We start from the raw sequence: 27,281 nt of genomic DNA, 5'->3' as shown, positions 1-27,281 counted from the left end.
ATGTCAGTCTAGTATAGTGTTCCCAAAGTGGGCGAAGTCGCTCTCAGTGGAAGCTGATCTCTAGAGGAAATGCATTCTTATCATGCGCCTACACAATATCGTGATAAATGCATGGAACAAGTGCAAGATATTATGTGTCTAGGAAGTGTGTTTTCAACAGATGAAAAAGTAGATATAGATATTGAGAGAAAAGTGAATGCAGGAATATAATAAATAATGCTTTGAATAGAGTGATTCCAAGTAAAAGTTTTATCACGGAAGTGCATAACGATGTATTAATATGAAACATATATTGGCAAGAAAAGGATTAAGGCAAATTTAAGGCTATTGAAATACTGTACTTAAACAAACGTCGAAAAAATCGATGTATGATGAAAAGAATATAAGCCTGAGTAAAGGATAATTGAAAATATAAAAAAAGGTCTTTTGAAGTGGTTTAAACATCAGAATGCGAGAAGAGAATGAGGAAAGGCACGACAAAGTAAATCAAAACCTGAAATCTAGTTATGTGAAAAGTCTAGGTAACCGGAGGGCATGTATAGAAGGTTGGAGTATATGTCGGCGTTTCATTTTCTCAGTCGACCCCTGTAGAGAAGCAGCGTGATGGAAATAGTAAAGGTAGTGATACCTAAATAATATTTTTTATCTAATTATTCAAAATGACGAAACGATCCTTCAAAATAAGATATAAGATATACGACATAAGATTTTGCCAGAAAGGGCAGCGATTTCGACTTTGAAATGTTTTCTCCAAAATAACGGAATTGTAATATATAAGTAGACAAATAATAATAATAAAAAAAAACAGTTTGCTAAAATCTCTTTGCCAGGAAACGAGAATCGTAAAATCAACATGTACTTTATACGGAATACAAAGTTCATGTCAGACACAACATAAAGAATCTCAACCAGTAGGTACACAAATTTACGAAACGTTTTATTATTTATAGAGACGCGAGTGATGTGATGATGATAGGAATCGAATTTGAAATGAATTGTTCGAGGTATCGATTCAAAGTTATGTGTTAATAAAAAATCGGCACATAATATTTATCAGTGATCCATCTAAAAAATAATAGGGTTAACATTCGGATCGAACCGTAGCCTGAGTCAATTAACGTGATTGTTCGAGTGTTTGCTATTTTGGGCATTACTCGGAACACCTTCAATAGGCACAGTACTTTATTCGAAGTAGCCACCTTAATGCCTTACATACACAATGAACCTAAATTATAAAAAATAAAAAAATATCACACTTTTCTTCTTCAAACGCATTTTCACGCCAAAAGATGCATAGAGCACTGCATTGCATCGACGTTATATGTTACATTATTATCAGTGTTGCATTAATCGTTTAATATGTTTAAAAAAAAGGATTAACCCGCAAATCGTCTATTTTAGATGCTTGTCTGATAGTAAGAATAGGGAAGGTAAATGTGAAAATTACATCACTAACACCCAGACCAATTGAAAAAAATCTTTCTTTTATTCATTTTGCAGGCAGGATGATAAGTCTTGCTGCCTGATACATATTATACTCGTACAGTCCGGTCAACATCTGGTTGGAATCGGATCTAGCTGACTAACTGAACTTACTAAATACTAATCCCTTTCACCTCCTACTAGCCTTTCTAGAAAATTTGGTGGTGGTTTTACAAACTTGTATTTATTTAGATTGGCAGGGACAGAGATATTGAAAGCTTTTAAATATAAATTCATAGTAAAATCAAGATTTTGTTTCACATTTTCTATAAAATTCGCAACTTAGTTAATAAAACAAACGAAAAAATTGTTTTGCAAGAGAAGGTCTTTCAGGAAGTCTAGATGCTTCTGTATCATATTTGAGAATGCGGCGGGACAGCTTTCAATATTATAAAGTTCGTTGTTGTGCCGAATGCGCCACTGTTTCCCCCTTCTTTCAAGGGTCCACATATTCTTGTAAAAAATTGTCATTTCCACACATATAATTTAACTATGCTCAAATTAAAAACGTGATATCATTTTCAGTTCAGAAGGCAAGATAATTATTAGATTCTGGATGCATCCAGCAGAACCCGTCTGCGCCTCAATCAAACAGCTCATTAAAATACCACACGGCTGTGGTTCACTTATGAACTTATCGGTGTTCTTATTCCTATTCTAGTTTGGTTGATGGCACTCCTTACCGCCGCGACAGGGAGCATTAACTCACCTCGGGCAGTCCTTACCTTGTCAACCATCTGTCCGCTTCGCACCACATTTTTTAAAAACTCCTTTTTATCTCGGCCGTTACATCTAAACGGTAGCCATTTGGAAGAGATACAATAGTGCACGTCTCGTTTCCAAATTACCCGACCCTGTTTGGCACTTCTAGCATAACATTTGGTCGGGCAAACGTTACCTTTTACGTGGCCATTAATTAAAATGTTACACTCAATTTAAGACGAAAGATCTTAATTCTGGAAAAAAAATGCAAATAGGCTCAGATCATATTGACAGTTAATATAATAGGATATAATGACGGTCATACTTGTTAGTCTTCTGGCTTGGCATCCAAATACATCTGCTTACTCTAACTTCTATTCGTGCAACGTATTATCAAAGCTTCGTGAAAAAATATCCTTGCAGTAAAAAACACGTGAAATTATTCAACTTATGGAACACAGGGTAAATTTTAAACACCCAAAACACGCCAGCTCACATCTAGTACACTGAGAAGTTGGGGTTTGTGCGCCCGTATACCTCGCCGCTGTTATGGAGTACCTAGCTGCCAAGGTGTTGGCAGTGACAAAAAGAAGACCGGAACACCCCCGCTATCTGCAGTTGAATATCCAGAATGACAGGAGTTCAACAAGCTGGTCTTCGGTATTACAATTGCACAGGGAGGCGTCCTGCCCAACATCTTGGCCATGCTGCAGCCCAAGAAGACCGAGAAGAAGGCGCAATAATTCAGCGGCTCCACTTTCCCCCCTCCAGACTAAGTCGATTGAGGTTTTTTCTTTTTAAAAAAATTACCTCTCATTATTATTTTCATATCATAGTTCATATCTGTATAAGCGCTCCTGAAGTAATATTTTATGAAAATGGCGCTATTTAAATCATCCAAGATTATTATTATTTATAATGTCCTTTGAAACGAACAATTTGATAGAGTAAGCGTTAGTGCAGTGTTTACTTTTGTGATACTTTCTGGAGTCCGCAGAGGAAACTAAAGGAATAACCATGATGCGTCTCCGCAAGGCAAGGCAGAGGATAGAATGCTAGACCACTCTGTTTTTTTTTCTTCAAGAATTATTCGTCTCATTCATATTCATATATATCTCCTCATATATACCCGACGATTATTCCAACTACTGACCTGACCACATTCATGTATTTAAAATACTTAATCATGTCTAGTTTCCTTTGGTCTTCCTGTGCTCCTTTTTCCAACAACATTCGCCCTATAAAATTGTTTTACCGCTTTTCTCACTGAAATTATCAAGAAATTATCGTACCTACTCGACAGGATCATTCCATAAACTCAACTTTAACACTATCTTTAATACTTTTATATCATCGTCACACATCCTGCAGGCCACTTATCTACGCAAGTCCTACAAGAAAGTGAATATATCGTAAATACACCAGGGGCATAATCAGAGGACGCGATCCGAAAGACAAAAGTAGTAAATGTCCAGCGAAACCTTGTCCGCCATCACTATGAGCACAGTAGTTCCAATTTTTCTAATTTTTATATTTTCTGGCGTTTCTCATGTATGTGATTATAATCCAGGATTGGAACCTCACATACTGATATAAGAGTTTCTGCTCAATTAAAAGCTTCTTTTCATCTCACCAATAGATGTCTCTAGTGAAGTTCTAGTGATTCAATAACAATGTTTCTAAATTGGGTCATATATTTAGAACTTCCAAGAATTTGAGTAGAGTGGTTCTCAATAATGGGTAGAATGGTGAATGTTACAAATTTGTAAAGTGATCACTTAAACCAGCCTATGAAGGTCGTAAGCCCCGTAAATGCCCAGACTTCCATATTCTTCTTCATCTTTGTTGAGATGTCCTACCTCCCGCCCCTCTTCCAGGTATTCATATTTAACGACATATCGCTTACTCCTTTTAACAACGTCATAAATCAAAAAACTTGATTTTTCAGGAGAACGTTTTTAATATTTAAAAATATAATACAATACATAAAAAATAAATTGCAAGCCACTTTTTGAACTTTTTGCTGTGCAACTGATCTTTTTAGGTAAATCTGAAGGTTTTTTCTCCATTTAAATTTTTTTTTAGTATATTCAAAAAAAAATTCAACAATACATTCTCTTCAAAATGAAAAAACAACACTTTCTGCCAGTAGCGGGTTAATATTAAGTTTAAAATATGCCGCTATTGCTGGTACATTTTCTGGGCATTCCGAAAGCATGCACAACTGAAAATTGACGATTTTTTATATATGACGTTGTTGAGAGGAGTGAACCATTTGTGAAATTTTGTAAATGGAATATTACAATTACCTGTTTTTTTTTTTGTTACTTATTATTGTAAATGTAACTGTTCAGTAAATTTTTTTAAATAAATAAATAAACTCCCGAGAACAATCCTCGCGGGCGCCAATTAGTCACGATCAGCGAGCGGTCCAGCCGGGAACTGGTAACGATTAAGCCTTTATTAGATTCAGTGTCAACTGAAACTGGTCCTTTTAATCATCACGGCTCGACGGCGTTGGATACTCGTCATGCTTTACGTACAGGGAGAGTTTAACAACTGCTCGTTTATTTAAATATTTGGCGTTCAATTTGTAGAACTCCATTTTAATTTATAAATTAAATATTAAATTCAAATATAATTTATATTTGAAGCACTAACTTTGTGATTTTCCATTTTATAATTAACTTACTATCAGTATTAATCAGTCTTGATAAAGAAGCGGTTAGCTTCGAAACCGGTAAACATTATAATAATAAAATCTTTATAGTGATTTTAAAACAAAGTTACATTTATATTAATTTCAAAAACTGATTTTTACAGTCCAATAAATTGTATTTTAATATTAAAAATAGAATTTGTAAGAATTGTTGCGCCTTGTTGTGGCATTTTTAAACTACTGACAGACGTTTGAAAATGCCATAACAAATGGCAAAATAGTGCCAAAATAAAAGTGCTTACAAACAAAAAGTGTGTATCATGAATTATCGGTAAAATACACCACAGGGCGACAACAACAAAAAAAAAACATTGAAAAATATTAACAATTTAAGTTATTGGCATATATGGTCAAGGAGAAAAATTATTATTTTGAATAGCACAAAAATAACAAAAAGATAATTGAAATTAAGGCTACAGGTTCTGCCTGGCTCAGAACGGGATATATAATTATATTTTATACTCCATTTGTGCCCTTAAGGCTTGCATACTTCAAACTTTGGAATAAAGATGAATAAAAATACAATAAAATATTTCTGTAAACCGTGGATACAATGATCACTTAAACCAGTCGATTACACGCTGTAAGTACTGTAAATATTTCGACTTCTATATTCCAATCACCATATTTGTTAAGATTTTAATAAATTAATAAATAAAGTAGAGACATAAATTTCAATAATATTTTTTAATGTTAAAAATACAAGCAGATTTGAAGGAACATCCTGTAAGTGTAATACACAAACTCAGTGGGAGATATCGTATTATTCCATCCATTCATTTGATTTTGATCGACTCAACACGTTGGTATTATGTTAATTTATTAAATAATCAAAAAACGGATTCGATAAGATTTCTGTGAGAATATTACACGTACAAATAAATCGTCGCGAAAGAGTATTCACGTTCGGGAAGGAGTTGTCCGTTTGCCCAAAGTCGTTCTAATCTAATACTCGTAATAAATTAGACGTCCGAACGTACACACTGAAAACCTGTTAGCGTATTAATTGTTCCGTGCGTCGGCAGTGTTCTTCCTTTGTGCTATTAATACAAACATAAATTAAACCTAAATATATGAAGATCATTTCCACTGATATTAAAACGGTACGGGTGTACCTACCAACTATGGAGCAGTCGGTTATTTTGTTTTATAGACGTAATTGAATTTAATTTGCAAACAAATCAAAAAGAGGATCGTTGATGTGTGTAATTTAAGACAATAAAAGTACATGGAACCCTGTAAAATCTGAATTATTATTCTTACAAATACTATGCTGCACGTGTTTTATTGCAGATGAATCCTACATAACTTACGAACTTAATAACAGTTTGAAATTTTTAACGAAAACATCATTTTTCTCAACATATAAATTGAAATTAAAATGGATAACGATGATCCATAATGAATAAATAACAGTGCAAAGCGTTAATGAAATATAATATAAGGAATTTTTAACCTAGGGTAATTTAAGACGCTATAGAAACATAATTCATTTGCGAAAAACTCGATTAATTTACAACGTAATTATCTGTTAATTATCGTGAATTCACGAGATTCCGTAAATTAAATTTACACCGGGTTACGGCATAATATTTGATTACACAATAAGTTAACAGAATTAACGTTTTCCTGTTTCAATAAAACATCTTCCTTACATCATCATCAAGACGCCGCGAGGATTAAGTATTCCGATTATAGTTTCATCTATTGTGGTTAACTTCAACATGTAAATAATGAGTTATTTCAAACACAATAATATAATGCGACCGGTGGCATTCAAATACGTAATCCTCTACGAGATCGGAGATTGTTGACGACTTGACACTTTTTGTCTAGCATAATAATATAAGAGGCCGTTGTGTGAAGCTAAGCCGGAAATATTACTAGTTTTAGAATTACGTTCTATCTACCACAATGGGTTTAGTATTATTAATATATAATATATATTTTTATTTTCATCTTTTTTAGTTTTAGCAATTAAAATTGATTAAATTAAAACCTTTTTTATTTTAATTTGTACAGTAATATGAAACATATTTTACTATATATATTGTGTAATTCACACAAATAATTTTTGGTGTAAACGTCCATTGATGTTTGGTTTAAAACAATCAAATATATATTTTATATTTTACTTTCAAATATATATTTTATATTTTATTTTTAATATATATTTTACTTTCTAGTAATTTTACAATCAAATATATATTTCATATTTTATTTTAAATATATATTTTACTCTCTAGTAATTTGCATATATTGAAAATAAAATTCAAAGTAAGGTATCAAGTGATCGGTTGAAAAATTAAGATTTTCTCAATTTCTTAAATTCAATATTTATTACATATATTTTTCTGTATATTATATTTTTCAGCAGAAACACATTTAATATATGCATGAATATATTAACAATGATATAATTATACGATTGAATAATCTTGATGCTATTAGTCACAGATATATCTAGAATCATACTGACCGGGTTATCTTTTGACGGATTAGTTTGTGAATTATTTCAAAGAGTTGAGGGCAATCTAGTTCGTAAAATATAAATATGAAACGTTGTGAATTGATTGAAAAATTTAAACACAGTATTATACTGTACTAGATGATAACGAAAAACAAAAAATGTAAGGCAATTGCTAAACAAACAAACATACATATGATATATTCACTGTTCATTAAAAATAAGTATAACATTTCCATTGGTTCGTAAATTGTTTTCGTTTAAATGAGACATAAAAATAGTGATTTATGAAGAAAAAAACTATTATTGATGAAAAAAATATTTAAATAAAAAACAATACATCTTAGAAATACATTAAAATGAGATTCAACTAACAGATAATAGCAATTGAGGTATTCAACTATTATATTAATTAAACGTAAAAATTAAATACGATACTCCAAGAAACTACTTATCACCTTACGTGACCGTGGGATAATGCAAAGAAAACAGATCGCCATACATCTTTTGATAATTAAACAAATGAGTGATGTCTCCTACATTCGGAGCCGCGGTACTCTGACACGCTCTTTAGCAACTGCTTAGGGAGATAAGCGAATTTACAGAACGTTTATCTGTAGTGATAAAAGCATTAATAATAGTACAATCTGAACTACGATTTACAATAATAAACATATCAGACTTGGGACTGTAAAATTACCATGCCCGGGCACCAGTAGTAAGGATGAAGCAGTAATTATAAAGACGTAATTGATTGTACGGAAGGCTCCAATTATACCTGCAAGACTGTTCGCCTAAGCCACATTAATGAATTCCGAGAATAGCCAAATATACAAAAATAAACTACTAACCTAACTCGACTTCTGATTTGGTTCACGTATTTCGAGTGCATACCTACCTTCTTCGTACGAGTGTATATCTACAAGTCCCGTTATCGTATAAACATTAATTGCAAAGTTACAGAAGATTCGATAGTAATTATTTGATGATACACAATTTAATCGATTAGAGCGTAAAAATGGGAATGAGTATATGTTAAAAATTTCCTCTGGTTTGAAAGATCCTAATGAAGAAAATTGGACACAGATCACGGAGTAGTGACGGGGAACTTATAAAACGGAATAATATTTTAATGACGTCGATACTTAGTTAATTAAAGGTAAATTCCGTGAATAGTAGAGACGACTAATTAAGTATTATTTCCATAAATACACGTGTTGAGAGTCGGAACAGGGTTTAATGGAGAAGTTTGGGAGTTGGTGAAGGCGCTCGTGGCTCCGTTAGCTAGAATTAACTTACCGCCCACTGTAATTAGTTCCTCTTGTCAGATGTCGACGATTTATCCCCGTTTATCGAGTTTTCTGTTTGTGTGAAGGCGCCATTACCGGCACTACAGCAGCATCATGAGGAATCATCTTTTGCACCGAGGGGAGTTCAAAGTTTTCTAAAAGTAAAAGAGACTGAAATTCGACAACTGCCCAAAGAGATTAGGTACATACATTGATGGCGTATGTTCAGGAATCTTTTTGCAACCATATATTTCAATTCTAAGGCGTCGTTCTAATACAATGCGATTACACGAACATCGCAAGTTCTCGCGAATTTTAAAGCTACGACTATTTTAAAGTACGAAACCGCGATCAAACAAACGAATCTCGAATAAGTGTCCTAATTGGTCGCACGAAACCAATTAGGACACCTATTTGAGATCTGTATGTTTAATTGCGGATTCGTACGAGTGAAATTCGCGAGAACCTGCGATGGTCGCGTAATCGCTTTGTATTAGGACGACGCCTAACACTTTTATGGCATTTTGTCACATGCTAACTAAAACTTAACTGTACTTGCCCATAACGAAGATAATAACTTAATAAACATATTGTCTACGACAATTGGCTGCTTTCAACTCAATTATGTAATATTCCCACACTTTCTGTGTTTTATGGAAAATAACCTAAAAAATATGTATAAAGGTCAATGATACGCATTAACTTTTTTTTTCATACATGTCGCTCTAACAATGTTTAATTATTAAATTGATTTTTTCAATAAAAACATTATTTGATCAAAAGAAATAATAATTTGTATTATGAGCAACGAATAGAAGGAATCAAGAAAACTATATGTTTTATATTAAAAAAATACATATCGGATGTTACAACACGGTGTCAAAGATAAATTGAATAAGAAAAGGTTAAATGTCAATACATATAATCTAATGCTTCTAACTGTTTCATACTAAAAAGGCAAAACTTAAAAAAGCTTAGCACATTTTTACTAAACGGTGAATTTTTAAAATCAACAAGAGTTTTACAATGAAGTAACATTATTTTATATATTTTTTAATTTATTTTAAAATATGATTCATACTTATGGGCATTAGAAAAGAACGCCCCCTCTCAAAGCTGTAAAAAGTCAAAAAAATAAAATATTTTGGTAATATAAAAAAAAAATCTAAAACATTTTAGTTCACTTTTTTTAGTTTTAAATAAACCGCTCTATCGATTTCCCGTAAGTATTTCTTCATATTCAAAACAAGCCTTCAAAATGAACTCATTTGACTTTCGTTGCTGCAGACTAAAAAATCGAATAATCCAAATAGATAATCTGATATTGCAACTGTTTACCAGGATCCTAAGTAAGGAACAAATACGGAAGGATTTCGTAATATGTAACTATTCATCCATAGACAAGTTCACGTATGTATCCGCGCCTAGGCATATTTATTATTATAACAGAGAAACATCGGTTGTAAGCTGAAGTTTGTAAATTCCATAACATGAGAGAGTAGAGGTATTTGACTTCCATCACCCTACCCAGCGGGGGGAGAGAATACCTACATAGCTCCATACAATAACACATACAACAGCATCATACTACCATATATACCTGCACGCGTGTATTCATATTCATCATAAATGACTATTGGAAATAAGTTTTACTTATAATTTATTCTGTCTTCGTATTGCAATAATTTATTATTGTAAAAATTATCAAATGACGTACTAAACCGTGCTAGCAAAGCTAATTTTATTATTCTTTTACGAATTGCCACGGTCGAGTTAAGATGTTGTGGTAGTATCATGAATTTTGATTTGAACGTCTAGTTCTCGTATCCCACTGTTAATCAAAAAGATTCTTATTTTCCACAATAACATAAAAATGAAAGTCAAGGTAGCGCCATTGGGTAAAGGTTTACCTGCGAAACGTTATACAGAGAGTTGTACTTGCCCTGTTCAATTACGTATAATACGTAGACTGACGAAAACAAATCAATAAGATCATAAAACTTCAATTAGAAGTTACATGTCTGGCTCCTCTTAAAAGCATTCATCTCCCCGACGCACACACTTATCGCTCAATCCTTTCAAGAACGTCATAAATCAAAAAAACTTGATCTTTCAGGACAACGTTTTTAAAGTTTTAAAAATATAATACAATGTTTTAAAAATAAATATCAAGCCACTTATTGAACTTTTAACTGTGCAACGGATCTTTTTAGGAAAAACGTGAAGGTTTTTTTCTCCATTTGAAAAATATTTAGTATATTTAAAAAAAAATTAAACAATACCTTTTCTTCAAAATGCAAAAACAACACTTTCTGCCTTGTAGCGGGTAAATATCAAGTTAAAAATATGCCTCTTTTGCTGGGATATAGTACTTTTACTGGCTTTTTCGAAAACATGCACATCTGAAAATTGCCGATTTTTTATTTATGACGTTCTTGAAAGGAGTGAGCGTTATCACAACGGTGTTTCCACATTTGTGACGTCCTTCAGCTCCTTCGTTGCATTTGCCGTAATCTCAAGAATCATCTTAAATTTTCATCATTTCAAAAGGCTTAAGCTAATGAAACTCAAACTCTCATGACAACGATCACTGTTTTTCCCCACCCACCCTACTCACCTGGTCTCGATTCTTCTGACTTGTTCTTGTTCCCCAAAATCAAAAGACCATTGAAAGGAGGAAGATTTGAGATGATCCCAAAGATTAAGGCAAATGCGACGAAGGAGTCGAAGAACACCATAAAAGAAGCGTTCTAAGACTGCTTCCAAAATTGGAAACACTGTAGGGATAAGTGTGTGCGTCGGGGAAGTTAATACTTTGAAGGGGACCCAGACATAACTAAGACTAACTTACAGTACATTTTATTTTATGACGTCAATCTTGGAATTAATTGAACAGGTTACGTATTTCCATTACTTGTAAAATGATTAAAAAATATAACTTTCAGGACGATACTGTAAAATATGTTAAAAACAGAACCCTGGTATTAATTCTAGTGACGGATATTACTTTAACTTTCAAATAACAAGTTACTTTTAATAAACTTTTGAAAATAATTATTTCTTTCAAATTGATCTAACCTGCCTCGAGATAACGCAGCTTAAATAAACATTATAATAAAACATCATCGCGATAATCATCCGAATATTCGGTAAAACTATTTCACGCACTAAATTACTAAGGCCATAGTATCATACTTCAGGGAGGTACCTACTTTGAAATGTATGTCCGTATTATATTACACGATTTTTTATTAGCACGCGTACATGTTATCTAAATACTGTAAATGCTTAAAAATTACGTTTACATAAATATAATTTCAAATATATTTCGATCAATTAAAATAAAAAAAATATATACCAGGCTAATAAAATATCAAATACGTCAATTTATTCCGTTTAATATGTTTTTTTTCGTCAATAATGAAGCGTATCGTCCAGATAGCATCTGAGGTATAAAACCGTCCGCCCTGACAATTCTAGGAAAATTCATAGTTAGGGTAACCAAATACTTTTAACATATATTGGTGGGGTGACGTTCAATTGAGTACAAATGGCCGCTATCGGGGAATCAGACACCTAAAATATAAATTTATGTTGATACTTAAAACACAACATACAAATAAGGGCTGGCAATAACAGGTAAATAAAAATAATAAACTAAAGTATTTACTGAAAAAAATACAATAAAATTTATATTTATAAGAGTTTGAAAGGATTAAGAAAATGGAAAAGATATTCAAAACAATACAAAAAACTAATGAAAATGTAAGAAGTATATAGTTTTTTTCACATATATTTTATTTGATTAGTGACCGGGTTTTGACGTTACCAACATCATCAGACTGATGGGAGGCTAGACAAAATTCTATGTTATATACACAACAAAGCAGGGGTTGAAAACCATGATTTTTTTATAAATTTTTCTGAGAAAATGAACATAAATTTATTAACAAATGGTTTATTTATAAGTTCTGCATAAATAATCTAGGAATAAGTAGTTTTTACGAGGATATTAATAAGTTTATTAACGAGGATAGCATACACAGAAATTGCATAAAAGGTTATTTACGTGTTTCATCAATCTTATGCTTGGTACTAGCTCTTTTTGACTATAAAGACGTATATTACAGCACCTCATTTTCAAACGAATAACAAAATTTTCTTCGTCGATCAAATAATAAATAATAAATCGTGGCACTTTCAACTTTTTTAGATCATAATCAATTTTACAGCACACTTAGTGTCCAAATACTTGTTCGTAAATCGAGGTTTCTCCATTAAGTACTTATTTTTATATTTTTGACATCTCAACATAGACGAAGAAGAATATGGAAGTCTGGGTATTAACAAGGTTTATGACCTCACATCTACAGTGTCATGAATTTAATGAAGCAGTTTTTAATTTTTCAGTAGTCAATCATGGGTAGAATGGTGAATGCTGCACGTGTGTTAAGTGATCACTTTACCAGCCTATGACAATTTAAGCCCTGTTAATATCCCAACATCCAAATTCTTCTTCATCTAAGTTGAGATGTATCTAATTAATTTAATTAACTGAGTAGTGACACTTATTTTGCCGTTCGATTATTTTTTAATCTGCGCGGAAACCATTAGGAAAATTAATGTTTAATATATATAAACAATTGATAATTACGTGGTGATGCAGTACATGCATCAACTTATATTTTGATATAAAATAAATAACAATTAAAGTTTGAAAAAGATACAACCCTTATATTTATTTTCTTTTTCGTACGGAATGATAATATTTGTATTCATTATTATTCATTGGAGAGAGAAAAAAATAAGGTGACCCTAGATGAAGAGGTTCACGGCACATATTATACAAGTCAATTAGAAGCGGTTAACAAACACCTCGATGGTCACATGTCGCTACGATTGCAGCGGGCCAACAACTCTGATATCCACCCCGACCAACTTGACGAGACGAGACGAGACGATAGTGTACGAGCCGGACTGTTCACGGCACCTGATGCTGGAGGCTGTTAGCTGTTACATACCGGCAAGAGGTTATCGAGATCTTCCACACGTATCTGCTCATCTATCACGTAAACGTTAGTAACCAATTATGATTGCTACAAAAATACCGAGTTAAAAATATGTAACAAACTATGAAGACGGTATGAACTAGGAACAAAACGTTTTAAATATACACTATAATTATATTGAAAATCATGTACCTACTTATCTACAGCTTTTTAATTTGATTATATAAATAAGAGATAATTTTTTACAGTTATTCAAAATCCCATTAATCGAGATAAAAATTAACGATTGAAGCAAAAAATTGCTTAATTCCGTTTGTTGAATGTTTTTCGCAGATACTTTGTGGCACATTTTATAAACTTTATAAAATAAAACAACTTTGTTTTAACCACTTTTTATTGGTACACTTATTCCAACCGGTTTCAACAAGAACCTTGTCAAAGGGTTTTAAATGTACTAATTCTAAAACATTGAAATACTCATAGTTAGGTTATAGATAACTAGCCTTCCCTTACCAAAAAACTAAAAGTGTACCTACCAATAAAAAGTGGTTTAAACAAAGTTGTTTTATTTTATAAAGTTTGATTTCGTTTGCTTTAAAAGATTGTTTTACTTTTCAGACTTCGCTAAATTGTAAAAAGTATTTTTCATTTAGGTATTTTTAATTTATGTAGTGAACGTAGCAAAAATATCTCGGCAATTACTCTTCTTAGCAAACTAATTGTTACGTAGAAGCTAGAGCGCGTTGAGTCGCTAAGATCGATTTACAACTAAGTCAACATTATGAATAATGTATTTTCTTCTTCATATTTAACAAACAAATAGGGTAGTCGTTTCAGAATAAGAAAAATTCAATGCAACTTCGTCTCTACTACAGTGATCGGCGCCAAGCTAATCACTCATAAGTTCAAAGTTTTTTTTTACTCCTTACATCACATAAAAGTGGTACAATATTACGATATGTAAATAATCACTGAAAATAATTCAATAATAACCCATTTTCCAGATCGTATATTTATTTATTTTGTCACCTGAAAAAGGTCAATTGGAATAGAAAAATGAGTTGATCTATTTTTCCAGATCGTTATGTTGAGTTATGTGAATAAGTAAGGAAAACATAAGATTTTTTTTTTCAATACAAGTTTATGAAAAAAAAACAGATTTTATGAAATGTATTAATTATCAAGGTATTAATTACTTTTCAAAAGATTTAGGTCTCGTTGCTTAAAAATGAGTATGAATTAATTTACAAAAAAAACTTGAATCGCTGGGTATGACTATTATTTACATTTATTTTTGTGTTCTGTAATAATTACTTTCGAGTACAAATTTAATGCAGAATATAATTTCATATTCGCTACAACCATTATTAGCATTTAACGACCAATAAACGTACTGGTCACTTGCGAATGTTACATAAACATTAGATTAACAAGGGTGAACAATATTACAGAATTAAACGCGAATTCGAATAATTGACGGAAGCTTTAACGGCGATGTGCTACAATAACAAATATATTATGTCACCTCTAAAAAAGGCATCACATTTAAATCATACCGCTTGTTCAAATTCCAAAGCAAGCAAAAGTAGCATTGACATTTTCAAAAATATATTTAAGCCTTTATGGATTAAACCGCTTATATTTCTACCGTAAAATTAAGTCCGTTCCTATAATTGAACTGTCGGAACAAAAGACATCTGGAAGTAAACAGTTTGAGCGGTTATAATCCACCATCACCTTTGTAGCGTTGTTTAACGTGTAGAGTAACCCAGCTAATATTTTTATGGGATCCTCTACAAAATCAAAAACTGGTTATCCAAATTTGATGAACGTGAGATAAATGAAAGTTGAATATTTTTTACACATACAGAAATATTGAAACGTAACATTTATATGATTCATCCATTTAGATAATTCAGTTTTAAAAAATACATCGGTATACGATAAGTGACCATAATAATTACAAATTACATCATAATTTTATGACACGTTGCAGTTAAATATAATTTAATCAATTATATACAAATTATTTAAAAAATAATAATAAAAATAAAAATAATTTTATATATTTTATAAAAATGTTTTTTTCATTTTTTTATTTGGGTATCATACAAAAAATTATATATTTAAAATCACGGTAACCAAAACTGAACTAAATATAATTAAATCAATAATATAAAAAATATTTAAATATCATACAAAAAAAAAGATATTAAAATTACGGAAACCAAGACTGAATAAATGTGACAAAATAAATGTGATATCGTTAAATGATTCGGAACTTACTTTGTGGTAATATCTATATATTTTTAATTTCTTTGTTAAAACCACTATTTCTTAAAATCTTTTGTGACACATGTTTCGATGCGTTCCTTTTAGTTTAATATGGTATAAGAAAATGATGAGGAATACATTGAAACGTGTGTCACAATAGGAAAAAAAGGTATTAACCTGGAAAAACTAAAAATAAAAATATATAAAATGAGATATAAATATTATTTTTTATTTTTGTTAATTTAAAGTAACGTTATATATTATACAAACAAGGATTTTTTTATTGCACTGAGAAATTGCATATTTGTGTCATTTTATGTAATATTTTAAATGTCACTGCTAAAATAATGACGGAATTAAATGAGCAGTAGCCAACGTCCCACAATGGAGAACATAAATATAATTTTCCTTGTCGATAGACACAAATATGTTAGAGGTCAAACCAATCATATTATTATACTGGTTTAGTATTTCTGGATACAGATTCAGAGCACGAATCGGTAACAATCTCCCACGTTTCGTTATTATTACCTATAGAGGGATCCTTTTTTGTTTAAGTACCTATTTAAATTGATTGTTTATGGATCTTCGCTGGCCGATAATTTGGACCCAGCATCATTATTTGGGAGAATGTTTATCGAAGAACAGAGAACGCGAAGCATCTCATGAATAGTCATGAAAGTGTATTAGTAATGGATAATAAACGTGAGATGAACGCTATCCGTTCAAAGTACGCGGGTTCATTTTCATATTGTAATTATTGCTTCAACAAAAAAGTGATTAACAACATAAAAATGTATGTAGACATGAGACCAAATTAAATAATACAGTAAAACATCGACTTAACGAACTTTGGATGTAATGAATACAATTTTCGGTCGGTACCTCATATGTGAAAATTAACACCCACTTTATACGTTGGAAGGAAACGCCCATCATTATTTGTTTACTTAGAAACGAGTTTACATTTTGGAAAATGTATATTGACTTCAAATAAAATCCCTTTAGCGTTTAAATAAACTCTCAATACTATAATATTAAAGGGAAAAAATTATCATACTAAGATGTGCCCGTCTTCGTAGTGTAGTAGTTAGCACGTTTGATTCGCATGCCAGAGGTCCGGTTTAGATTTGCGGTCAAATATGTTTTTTTTCAATCTAATGTTTATTTAACGAAACTCTGGACTGGTAACTGAAGCGCAAAACTGATCACGTTCTCTTTATGTAATCAAAGATATAATATCACTGCTTCGACATGATTCAGTGCCATCGAGTGTGCAAAAGCGTAAGAAGAAGAAGAAGAAAATATTGTATTCATATATGTACATACACACACAAACATATGTATAAGGAAAAAAATTATGTACGAAGTATAATAAAATATTTTATTCCCTCGCAAAGGAAAATACAACAAAATAATTTGCCTTTTTTTATCGTACATACCTGCGCGTTTGTAAAACCTACTCATTATATAACGGATCTTTTGTTTTGGCGCACGCCCCTTCGACCGAATTAGATCTTATATCCGGGGTTTACTGGACGCTTTTACAGTACCCCAGCGTTCGGTAATTCGGCAACTACTTATTATAATCCGCACTTTTTAAGGTTATAATGACAGTATTTAAACTATTCTATATTCAGACGTTAATTATATTGCATTGCAATGCTGGTGCAAAATTCCTAGGTATGTTTCGAAAATTATAAATATTTATTTCATGATTCTAACAGTAAATTTAATAAGTTGACTGTGGTAAAAAATCATGTAAAGAAAATCAATGCGATTTAATTAATTTAAACTTAAAATTAAAAATAAGTATATTGTAAATTAAAATGTTTATTGATTAACAGTATAGGTAAAAACCTATATTTGACCCCTACACGAATTTAGATGTGAAAAAGTATCATATCAGTTAATACCGTAATATTTATTACGTAAGGACAATATGATCAACCTCTGCTCCAGATTCTTGGTTCTAATAGTGGAATATACTTAAAGGGATACAAATAACGTAAGTGAAGAAGCACAGGACGAAAGACATATTCTGCTATATGTGAATGGAAATGGGATTAGAATTACTGTTAATGAAAAAAAGAATAAGTGAATGTAGGCAATGACTGGAGTACTTAAGGCTGCACATCCGTACACGTACCTACTAGCTTGTATAACTAACTGTATGAGTCTCTTAAGGATAAAAAATAAATCAATTTTTTTTTAATGAAAATCCACACTAAAAATAAAATTGTGGACCCGTGGTTAGTGTTGCGGACTCCGAGTCATATTTTCTGGGTTCGAACCTACTTTAGCACAACATTTATATTTTTGATAAAAAGTCGCTTAGGCCTACAAACACATAGTATGAAATAAATAAATATTTTTACTTATGTTTTACAAAGTAAATAATACTATTTCTAAAAAATCTATTGTGACACATGTTTCGATGCATTCCGCATCATTTTCAAACAGCGTATGTCAAGCTTATTCTAAACTTTAGACTTGGGTCCTTTTGACGTTGAAGGTTGAAGAGGGGGTAGGAGCTGTTTCTCACTTTTGAAATAATTATTAAAATTATTCAAATATATTTATATATGATAGGTACACAAAACTTTCTTCCCAAAAAAAGTTTTATCCTGCGTACGCAATGCACCTAGATACCATATTACTGTTAGCAATGAACAGATTGAAGTATTTTACACCGAACTACTTAATGAAACAGCAATTATAACACTTAAAGTAATTAAAACAGTGTAGGTGTATGCGAGAATAGATCAAGAGCATAATCATGTTTTAAATACTCACTTGTAATATTTATGATTAAAAATATTCACATTAAGGTTCTCCGTTATGACGTAATACAACATCAAGGAAACGGACATGGAATGAAGCCAATAGAAGTAAATATTAATAAAAAATTAACAAATTATTTAGAACGCTAACAACATGATGAAACGGTATCAATTTGAATTATAACTGCCTCGGAATTTCTTCACAGTAATTTATTAAGTAGGAATTAAAATACATCAATAGTTATAAACTAGATTTATAGACCGTTCAAACTCATAAATATAATAAAATTATCATACCTAGGACAAACAACGATAAATTTTACATGTCAGCGAAATTAAGGTCAAGTGTATATTTGATATTAACATACCGAACTTGCTTTATGGATTTGAATAATGTGTTGCCATTGTTATAAAATTATTAATAGGAAGGTGTGTGCCGAAAAAAAACGGTTAGTTAGTTAAGAAAATTAGTATAGTACAATTGTGTTATTTACGTCTAAACTACATCGAAAAATCGCTGGTTATTAATAAAGAAGAAATGTGTTTTAAAATATTCACGACCTACTGAAATGCGATGTAAAATATAGGCTTTGTATGGAAGTAGATATCTAGTTTGTAATATAGTATATTCGTCGAATTAGTTATATTTACAGAAAAACATGGGTTCCTCTTGTGATGCCTTAATATTAGCGGATCGAATAACGGCAAATATAATTGCGAATTCGGTGTATTATCTTTAAAAAATCGCGTAAGTTTAATGTCGGTAGGTACTTATAATATAAGTCGTGAGATCTATGGAGATAATGTTCTTCTTAATATTGGTGGCGGCCTCATTACCGTTACCATACTCACTATATAGGTACTTTATGGCGGGGAATACTACAATTTAGTTATTGTTTACAATAAAGCCGTTCTTTCATCCGTTAGCGGACCCTCAAAAAATCAATAATCACAAGGCAAAACGTGGTGCTATATAAAAAGAACGACTCGGAGAGTTCCCATACGAGCAATGATTGACAAGCGTGCAGTCGAAACGTATCGCGGTGAAAAAATAAATAGAACGGCGAACCCTCGATATCCGAGAGCCATTTAACTAATGCGAGTATGTTTGTGTTGAAAGTATCCTACGGACAACCGTCTAAATTGGACTAAGTGAGTGTATTGATCCGATCTCGTGAATCAGCGATGATTATGCAAAATAACAAAATCGTACTTCTGATTATTCAATTGAAATAGGAGCGTACTTGATTTTTTCCTCGTAGAAACAGGTACTTACATATATATATATATATATATATATATATATATATATATATATATATATATATATATATATATATATATATATATATATATATATATATATATATATATATATATATATATATATATATATATATATATATATATATATATATATATATATATATATATATATATATATATATATATATATATATATATATATATATATATATATATATATATATATATATATATATATATATATATATATATATATATATATATATATATATATATATATATATATATATATATATATATATATATATATATATATATATATATATATATATATATATATATATATATATATATATATATATATATATATATATATATATATATATATATATATATATATATATATATATATATATATATATATATATATATATATATATATATATATATATATATATATATATATATATATATATATATATATATATATATATATATATATATATATATATATATATATATATATATATATATATATATATATATATATATATATATATATATATATATATATATATATATATATATATATATATATATATATATATATATATATATATATATATATATATATATATATATATATATATATATATATATATATATATAAATATATATATATATATATATATATATATAAATATATATATATATATATATATATATATATATAAATATATATATAAATATATATATATATATATATATATATATATATATATATATATATATATATATATATATATATATATATATATATATATAAATATATATATATATGAATATATTTATATATATATATATACATATATATATATATATATATATATATATATATATATATATATATATATATATATATATATATATATATATATATATATATATATATATATATATATATATATATATATATATATATATATATATATATATTTATATATATATATATATATTTATATATATATATATATATATATATATATATATATATATATATATATATATATATATATATATATATATATATATATATATATATATATATATATATATATATATATATATATATATATATATACATATCGTAGTCGTACAGGAAAAAGTGACCAACTGACAAAACGTAAAATGTTCAGGAGGGCCATTTAACCGTTTTTACACTTTTGTTATCAATTATAAACAAAGAAATAATGTATTCACGATTGTGATTATTTTTGTGAGAAAAGAGATGTTTACCAATATTGAAATGAGTAAATAATATTTTAGAAAATTTACATCCTAAAGTTTTTAAAATTACTTAAAGCAGTTGGTGACTTTTTCCTGTCAAAAATCTAGGAAAAAATTCAGATAGTCACTTTTGATTCTTAGAATGAGAACGGAATCGTTAGTTACAGATACAAAAGTTTAATTCAAAGCATTTTATTTTATTAATTTAAATTAAGAAAGAAACTTTTTTTGGAAAATAAACTAGCTGGTAGCATATTTTTTAAATGACATAACTTTTTTTTATTAAATATACAAAAAGTAAAGAAGTATTATTCTGACTCAGATTCAGAATCTAAGTTTGGTTCTGGTGCTCTGTCTTCTTTAATATTGACAGAAGTGATCTGTGCCACCCATACTATTCCCGTTGAATTGCACCAGTATCACCAGCAAATCTTTTTTCTTTTTCTTAGTTCTTCTTTGTATAAATAATTTAATGGAGGAAAACACCCTGAAAATCCTCACCCAAATACTGACAGGATTTTAAAATCTTCGTTGTACGAATACTAATACATATTTTTCCGGGTTAAGTGTGCTCATATCGCAAGCTTTTAATTTGCAGCCATGAAACAATTTCGCTGTCTTTATTTTTATCGGGTTTTTTATCATGTTTTTGGTAAGTGATTTGAGATCTGTGTATGCCTCCGTGGTGTAATGGTAGGTAAGCGTGTTTAGCTACCGTGCTGGAGGTCCCGGGTTCGATTCCCAGGGGGGGTTGAATATAAATATTGGTGATTTTACACTACAATATTTATTTCATATTACCCTGGACTGGTCCCTGAAGCGCAGGAGTTATCATCTTGCCTTCATGTAAGTAACGATCAAGATAACACTGGATCAATAGGATGCAGTGCCCTATGCACCATTAGTTGCGGATAAGGGTTAGAAGAAGATTTGAGATCTAACATATCGTCAAATTTTAATTCATGTACATTATATAGATCACTCTTTCTTGATTTTTACACATTTTCATCATTAATTTACCACTACTGGCCATTTGACTTCGAATTTAGTCACTTTTTTCTCACTACTGGCCATTTGACTTCGAATTTAGTCACTTTTTTCTCTAGAAACATTTAAAAGTCAAATGTTTCATACAGAACTATAAATAACTTCATGGCGTTGAAAATTGTTACAACAGGCAATAATGTCCAACTGTCACTTGGTCACTTTTGCTTGTAAAGAAAATGAACATCAATGCAGTTAGTCATTTTTAACAAGTCAAAATATTATACTTCCAAGTTGAAAATCGCTCTGGGATTTTTTTCAGAGCAGTATTAAGCTAGTAAGATGTCAAATAGTTAATAATCACGTTTTTGTAAAAACTGCAGTTGGTCACTTTCTCCTGTATGACTACGATATGATACTAGGAATAAGGATAAAATAAGACCGCCATTTTTGAAAAAAAACTGAGTGGAAAAAGTGTTTAATGTATGAGGGTTTGAAAATGTATGCTGAGATGCCTGAATGTATAAAGAATGAAAAGAGTCTGAGAGAATTTTAAAATAAATGTCTTGTATACTGTATTGTAATAAGTGTAAACAATTGTTTGTATCAAATGTAATATAAGCTAACGAAAGAGATAAAAAAATTTAAAAAATACATGTCTCCTTTAAATCTGTGTTGGGAAAAAAGAATTGCTGTTGAAATGCGTTCCCTCATACAAATGTGTGGAAATTAATGTATGACACAATTAAAAACGAAGATATACGAAATGAATGTTAGGCTGAACAACGGATGATTGATAAGATTAAGAAGAGTTATTTAAGGTGGTTTGGACATGGGGAGCGAACGGATAGTAAGAGAATGGCTAAGAAAATATATGTAGCGAACAGAACGAGGACGAGCCCGAAAAGACTTGGCACGATCAGATCAATCAGAACTTTAAAGCCGATGGTATCAAAAGTCTGCGTAATCCGAGGGCATGTATGACCATATGTATGGATGTTAAGGAAGCGAGAAGTGTATGTCAGCACAGAAGAGTATGGAGTTCCATCCTCTCTGCCTTCCCCTGCGAAACGGCGTGTTGGTAGTAGTTGTTTTAGTAATATATATATTTCTAATAAAGTATTTCTAAATGACAGCGCTAAAAAAACTAGACGTATTAAAACCACTTTTATTTTATATAGATAGCTTTCCAAAAGTATTGCGTCACTTTAATTCATAGTAGCGATATTGATTTCATAATAAATTATAAGTAGATACCGAGTACATTATATTATATTGATTAAAAAACAAACCACGTTTAGAATATCCCTTCGAGAACCGTATGTAACGTCGATTTGTTAGTTACGAGAGACTTATTACATGCTTCTTCCTTCAGCGGAATTGGACTTTCACATTTTACCACGATGTACGGAACAACGTGTGTTTTATCATCGAGTTTTAGCTCCAATTTCGCCAATCGATTAATTATTATGAAACAAGAACGCGCCATTACGTAAAAATTGTATTAAAATACAACCTACGCGACTAGCACATATATTATATATTTATTTATTACCACTCATTCCACTCTCATAAAGTTATTACTTTTCTTGAATGTTTTTCGCAGATACTTTGCGGCACATTTTATGAACTTTGTAAAATTAAACAACTTTGTTTTAACCACTTTTTTATTATTAGTACACTTTAACCTACCGGTTTCGACAAGAACCTTGTCATCATCAGGGTTTATTACATTCTAAAACATTAAAATACTCATAATTAATGATGATGACAAGGTTCTTGTCGAAACCGGTAGGTTAAAGTGTACTAATAATAAAAAAAGTGGTTTAAACAAAGTTATTTAATTTTATGAAGTTTTTAAAATTATTACACCTAGTACCGCAAAACGGCCAAAATATGGATTATTTAGAAAATTTAGAAATCCTAAGAAACTTAAATTTTTATAATAATTTTATAAATAATATATTATTTTAAAATTCTTCACCTTCATTTTCAAACTCCACTCCCTTGACTAACCCCCCCTCCCCCTAACTTACCTCTCTCCTTGTTTATAGAACAGTTAACTATTTATTATGTTTTAGTTTACATTCAAACTTGAAGGTGGAAGCTTAGCTATCGAAACTAGTTGTCATATATAAACTCAAGTGGTGAAAAAAACAAAGGTTTTCTGTAATAATCTATTTATTTGGCTAAATTTTATAACAACATTTTGAGTGTGTCCAAATACTTGTTCACAAAATCTGGATTATTTCCAATTACAGGAGTTATTTTCATATTACTTTTTAACATCTCATCAAAGATGAAGAAGGATATGGAAGTCTGGGCATTTACGGGGTTGACGACCGTTCTATGACGGTCGTCAGCCCCGTAAATGCCCAGACATCCATATTCTTCTTCATCTTTGATGAGATGTCAAAAAATAAATTAAATTTTAAAACGTGGAGACTTCAATGAACAAAACATAAACAAACATACATATTATACGTATAACATACCGTCCTACGACGGTCGTCAGCCCCGTTAATGCTCAGACTTCCTAACGAAACCCGGTTGATGGTCAAAAAAAAAATATGTGGAAAAATTGCGTAGTTGTTATTTTATTTTATAACATGCAGTTCCACCAAGAAATGTCAAAAGTACAAAACTTAGTAGATAAATGTATATATAACAGATTCCCATATGAGTGAAATAGTATTTTTTTTAGATGGCTCTTGACCCCCTTCGCTTGGGAGGGTCATGCGAGTACAGAGGACGAGCCACTCTGAATGCGCTTGTTAGGCAGCTCTCGCGCCGACCACGTGTCCATCGCAGGCATCCAGCACCGGCGGTCCTGAACTCGAGCCAGCCGGGGAGACGCTGCTCGTCTCTCGGCGGAATGGCGCAACGGATCGCCTTCACGATGCCCGGGCCCATCAATCTCCCGGTAATTAAACGGCATTGTGAAATTAACAGTACTTTTTCTGTTAAAGTAGACGAATCCTCTAGGAAATGTACGGCCGGCATGAAATCGCACGGGTAAACGCCTCATCAACACATGCGCGTGTACGTGTCTACCTGCCGACCCGCACACACGCACACACTCGCATAAACACATACACACATACACAAAATTTACAGATTCAACTGAATAACAGATCTCATTCTATGAATAATCAATAAAAAACGTTTAACACAATGCACTTAGATATAATATTTATTGATTCGGCATTGACATTGTGGAATGACATGTTGATTATTTTTTTTAAATTAAGACTTTAATGACTTTAATTTTCACCAGAAGATGAAAACATCTATAAGTTTTCGAAACTAGTCGTATTTATAAATAAAACTGAAAAATAATCACTTTGATACATTACGTGATTATCATCTGTATTTATTCCAATATATACATAAATACAGATTTAAATGTGCGCATGCTTCGGATCATTCTCGTAAAATAATAAACCATGAGTGCAAGTGCCTCTCCATGCACAAGAGATTAGTCTCTTTTTTGGAGAGGAACAGCGTAGCTTTAGAACGAATCAATTAAATTATAACATTTTTTGTAACTATATTAAATAAATAAAAATTCTCCGAAAGCAATTCACTGTCTGTGACGGGGAAAATATTTGTTTACCACAAAGGCAGCGTCATCTGTTGAATGTAACAGCAACAAAGTGTGGAATTGTTTAGTTAGCTTTATTTTTATTAATGTTACTATTTTTGTTAATGTTATGTTATGTTTATTATTGTTAGTGTAAATAATAATTATTATATGTTTTTTTTAAATGTAAAGCTGTACGATTCCCCAACGAATAAAATACAGCACTAAACGGTACAGTAAATAGACATATAAAAACATCAGGAAAGAAACATTTTTAAAGGAAAAAAGAGAAAATATAATCACTTAAAAAAATAAAAAAAATAAACGCAATGCTAATCATTACTTTTAGTGGACAGGCAACTTTTCTATAACTGCTGTTACCAATATTTTCAATGTTTTTTATTAAAAATGGATATTGTTGTTTTTAATATTTTCATTGCTTTATAAGCAGAGCGAAATGAAACACAGACTTTTGTGCGTTTTATTTTTATTTATTTTCCATTGATCGAACTGAGCCACAGCAAAGCGAGGCCGTTTAAGCAATGTACGTCAAACATTTTCACGACATAAATATGAAAAAACGAAGTATGTAGTTCGGAAGTGCTATCACAAACGCGTCAACTACTTAGTTTTTTTAGTATCCTAATGTCGCCATATCTAAAAAAAATAGGGATTTATTTTGTGGGATCTTGTCTTGCAACATATTCTGCCCATTTCCACATTAGTCTTGCTACACGATTCATGATATTCGTTATTCTGTTTCGGTCCCAATTTCTTCATTTCTTATGTTATCTCTTAGACCAAGCCTTAGATCGATCCTAATGGATCTTTCCATGGTTGCTGTATGTATTTGAGCTTCTCTGCATTTTTTTTTTGACAGAGCCATAGTCTCTAATGTACTCGTATATACATAACTAACTAACTAACTAACTAACCATCACGCTGATTCCCCGCAGAGGTAGGCAGAGAGAATAGAACGCCACACAGCTCTGTCTTTGCAAACATTATTCGCCTCTTCCACATTCATGCATCTCCTCATACATACACGCCGATTGTTTCGACTCCTAACCTGACCAATTTCAAGTATTTGGCATACCTGATCGTGACAAGTTTTTCTCGGTCTTCCTCCGCTCCTTTTTCCAATTACATTCGCCTCATAAATTTGTTTTGCCGTTCTTTCCTCACTCATTCGTTGTCCAAACCATCCCAACACACCTTTTTAATTTTATCGATAATGCTTGTCTCAGCTTTGCATTCCTTTCTTATTTCACTATTCAAACATCTATCATACATCGTTTTGTCGCACATTCTTTTGAGAGATCGCATTTCAACTGCATTCAGTCTACTTTCATCCTTTTTTTACTTGTACTCGTATACACATTCACTGGCAGTATGCATGACTTTTTATGGATACAGTAAATAATCATTTTTATAAT

The sequence above is a fragment of the Brachycentrus maculatus genome, unplaced genomic scaffold (assembly GCF_059751285.1).
Source record: "Brachycentrus maculatus isolate JH-2025_06_01 unplaced genomic scaffold, ASM5975128v1 h1tg000226l, whole genome shotgun sequence".
In the NCBI taxonomy this organism is placed as follows: Eukaryota; Metazoa; Arthropoda; class Insecta; order Trichoptera; family Brachycentridae; genus Brachycentrus; species Brachycentrus maculatus.
This window is presented reverse-complemented; position numbering follows the sequence as displayed.